This window comes from Triturus cristatus, chromosome 4_1 (assembly GCF_964204655.1).
Source record: "Triturus cristatus chromosome 4_1, aTriCri1.1, whole genome shotgun sequence".
Lineage (NCBI taxonomy): Eukaryota > Metazoa > Chordata > Amphibia > Caudata > Salamandridae > Triturus > Triturus cristatus.
This window is the reverse complement of record NC_140585.1, coordinates 119,049,778-119,054,432: the sequence shown is the minus strand read 5'-3', so window position 1 is coordinate 119,054,432 and position 4,655 is coordinate 119,049,778.

Below are 4,655 nucleotides of genomic sequence, written 5' to 3'. Positions count from 1 at the left end.
AATTGAACCCCGGTCTCCCGCGTGACAGGCGGGGATTCTGACCACTATACTAACGAGGACATATTGGCTTCAGTTCAACAGTGCTCACCTCCATGAGGTTAGGGCATGCCCTCAATCAATTCACAGTATTGTAATAGGCAGCTTTGCTTCTTTTGGTTAGGAGAAGCAATCTTTTTTCATAAATGATTACAAATCAGAAATTCCTAGCCAAAAATAATCTGCTTTAATAAGAAATGATTGATTAAAATAAATACCTATTTATCGATCTGTCTATCTATCTTTCTATCTATCTATGTATATGTATATATATATATATATATATATATACAATCAGCTCACTTTACCATTTGCAGCTTATAACCATTTACCACCAGGGGTCACTACTAACAAAAAGCATCCACTCCACTTCTAAATCTAGCCCCTAGAGTTGAGCAGAAGCATAATATTCCCCACTGCTTCATTCCATTTCCATTAGATTATAGATGTAAATTGTTTTTGATGGTATGGTCTGTGCAGATTGAAATATTCAGAGCATATTCTGACTTTTAGTTAACACATCTGTAAGCAATTTGGCCATCACTGAATTCAACGTTTATCTCAATCGTAATAGACAAGGATAATGACAAATATAGTTTACAATGTTATTAAGTACATCATTTTATTTAATTGTGTGAATAAAAGGAATCGTCTCCCCGTCGGGGAATTGAACCCCGGTCTCCCGTGTGACAGGCAGGGATACTGACCACTATACTAACGAGGACATATTGTCTTCAGTTCAACAGTGCTCACCTTCATGAGGTTAGGGCATGCCCTCAATCAATTCACAGTATTGTAATAGGCAGCTTTGCTTCTTTTGGTTAGGAGAAGCAATCTTTTTTCATAAATGATTACAAATCAGAAATTCCTAGCCAAAAAGAATCTGCTTTAATAAGAAATGATTGATTAAAATAAATACCTATCTATCGATCTGTCTATCTATCTTTCTATCTATCTATGTATATGTATATATATATATATATATATATATATATATACTATCAGCTCACTTTACCATTTGCAGCTTATAACCATTTACCACCAGGGGTCACTACTAACAAAAAGCATCCACTCCACTTCTAAATCTAGCCCCTAGAGTTGAGCAGAAGCATAAGATTCCCCACTGCTTCATTCCATTTCCATTAGATTATAGATGTAAATTTTTTTTGATGGTATGGTCTGTGCAGATTGAAATATTCAGAGCATATTCTGACTTTTAGTTAACACATCTGTAAGCAATTTGGCCATCACTGAATTCAACGTTTATCTCAATCGTAATAGACAAGGATAATGACAAATATAGTTTACAATGTTATTAAGTACATCATTTTATTTAATTGTGTGAATAAAAGGAATCGTCTCCCCGTCGGGGAATTGAACCCCGGTCTCCCGCGTGACAGGCGGGGATACTGACCACTATACTAACGAGGACATATTGGCTTCAGTTCAACAGTGCTCACCTTCATGAGGTTAGGGCATGCCCTCAATCAATTCACAGTATTGTAATAGGCAGCTTTGCTTCTTTTGGTTAGGAGAAGTAATCTTTTTTCATAAATGATTACAAATCAGAAATTCCTAGCTAAAAATAATCTGCTTGAATAAGAAATGATTGATTAAAATAAATACCTATTTATCGATCTGTCTATCTATCTTTCTATCTATCTATGTATATATATATATATATATATATATATATATATATACAATCAGCTCACTTTACCATTTGCAGCTTATAACCATTTACCACCAGGGGTCACTACTAACAAAAAGCATCCACTCCACTTCTAAATCTAGCCCCTAGAGTTGAGCAGAAGCATAATATTCCCCACTGCTTCATTCCATTTCCATTAGATTATAGATGTAAATTGTTTTTGATGGTATGGTCTGTGCAGATTGAAATATTCAGAGCATATTCTGACTTTTAGTTAACACATCTGTAAGCAATTTGGCCATCACTGAATTCAACGTTTATCTCAATCGTAATAGACAAGGATAATGACAAATATAGTTTACAATGTTATTAAGTACATCATTTTATTTAATTGTGTGAATAAAAGGAATCGTCTCCCCGTCGGGGAATTGAACCCCGGTCTCCCGCGTGACAGGCGGGGATACTGACAACTATACTAACGAGGACATATTGTCTTCAGTTCAACAGTGCTCACCTTCATGAGGTTAGGGCATGCCCTCAATCAATTCACAGTATTGTAATAGGCAGCTTTGCTTCTTTTGGTTAGGAGAAGCAATCTTTTTTCATAAATGATTACAAATCAGAAATTCCTAGCCAAAAATAATCTGCTTTAATAAGAAATGATTGATTAAAATAAATACCTATCTATCGATCTGTCTATCTATCTTTCTATCTATCTATGTATATGTATATATATATATATATATATATATATATACTATCAGCTCACTTTACCATTTGCAGCTTATAACCATTTACCACCAGGGGTCACTACTAACAAAAAGCATCCACTCCACTTCTAAATCTAGCCCCTAGAGTTGAGCAGAAGCATAAGATTCCCCACTGCTTCATTCCATTTCCATTAGATTATAGATGTAAATTGTTTTTGATGGTATGGTCTGTGCAGATTGAAATATTCAGAGCATATTCTGACTTTTAGTTAACACATCTGTAAGCAATTTGGCCATCACTGAATTCAACGTTTATCTCAATCGTAATAGAGAAGGATAATGACAAATATAGTTTACAATGTTATTAAGTACATCATTTTATTTAATTGTGTGAATAAAAGGAATCGTCTCCCCGTCGGGGAATTGAACCCCGGTCTCCCGCGTGACAGGCGGGGATTCTGACCACTATACTAACGAGGACATATTGGCTTCAGTTCAACAGTGCTCACCTCCATGAGGTTAGGGCATGCCCTCAATCAATTCACAGTATTGTAATAGGCAGCTTTGCTTCTTTTGGTTAGGAGAAGCAATCTTTTTTCATAAATGATTACAAATCAGAAATTCCTAGCCAAAAATAATCTGCTTTAATAAGAAATGATTGATTAAAATAAATACCTATTTATCGATCTGTCTATCTATCTTTCTATCTATCTATGTATATGTATATATATATATATATATATATATATACAATCAGCTCACTTTACCATTTGCAGCTTATAACCATTTACCACCAGGGGTCACTACTAACAAAAAGCATCCACTCCACTTCTAAATCTAGCCCCTAGAGTTGAGCAGAAGCATAAGATTCCCCACTGCTTCATTCCATTTCCATTAGATTATAGATGTAAATTGTTTTTGATGGTATGGTCTGTGCAGATTGAAATATTCAGAGCATATTCTGACTTTTAGTTAACACATCTGTAAGCAATTTGGCCATCACTGAATTCAACGTTTATCTCAATCGTAATAGAGAAGGATAATGACAAATATAGTTTACAATGTTATTAAGTACATCATTTTATTTAATTGTGTGAATAAAAGGAATCGTCTCCCCGTCGGGGAATTGAACCCCGGTCTCCCGCGTGACAGGCGGGGATTCTGACCACTATACTAACGAGGACATATTGGCTTCAGTTCAACAGTGCTCACCTCCATGAGGTTAGGGCATGCCCTCAATCAATTCACAGTATTGTAATAGGCAGCTTTGCTTCTTTTGGTTAGGAGAAGCAATCTTTTTTCATAAATGATTACAAATCAGAAATTCCTAGCCAAAAATAATCTGCTTTAATAAGAAATGATTGATTAAAATAAATACCTATTTATCGATCTGTCTATCTATCTTTCTATCTATCTATGTATATGTATATATATATATATATATATATATACAATCAGCTCACTTTACCATTTGCAGCTTATAACCATTTACCACCAGGGGTCACTACTAACAAAAAGCATCCACTCCACTTCTAAATCTAGCCCCTAGAGTTGAGCAGAAGCATAATATTCCCCACTGCTTCATTCCATTTCCATTAGATTATAGATGTAAATTGTTTTTGATGGTATGGTCTGTGCAGATTGAAATATTCAGAGCATATTCTGACTTTTAGTTAACACATCTGTAAGCAATTTGGCCATCACTGAATTCAACGTTTATCTCAATCGTAATAGACAAGGATAATGACAAATATAGTTTACAATGTTATTAAGTACATCATTTTATTTAATTGTGTGAATAAAAGGAATCGTCTCCCCGTCGGGGAATTGAACCCCGGTCTCCCGTGTGACAGGCAGGGATACTGACCACTATACTAACGAGGACATATTGTCTTCAGTTCAACAGTGCTCACCTTCATGAGGTTAGGGCATGCCCTCAATCAATTCACAGTATTGTAATAGGCAGCTTTGCTTCTTTTGGTTAGGAGAAGCAATCTTTTTTCATAAATGATTACAAATCAGAAATTCCTAGCCAAAAATAATCTGCTTTAATAAGAAATGATTGATTAAAATAAATACCTATCTATCGATCTGTCTATCTATCTTTCTATCTATCTATGTATATGTATATATATATATATATATATATATATATATACTATCAGCTCACTTTACCATTTGCAGCTTATAACCATTTACCACCAGGGGTCACTACTAACAAAAAGCATCCACTCCACTTCTAAATCTAGCCCCTAGAG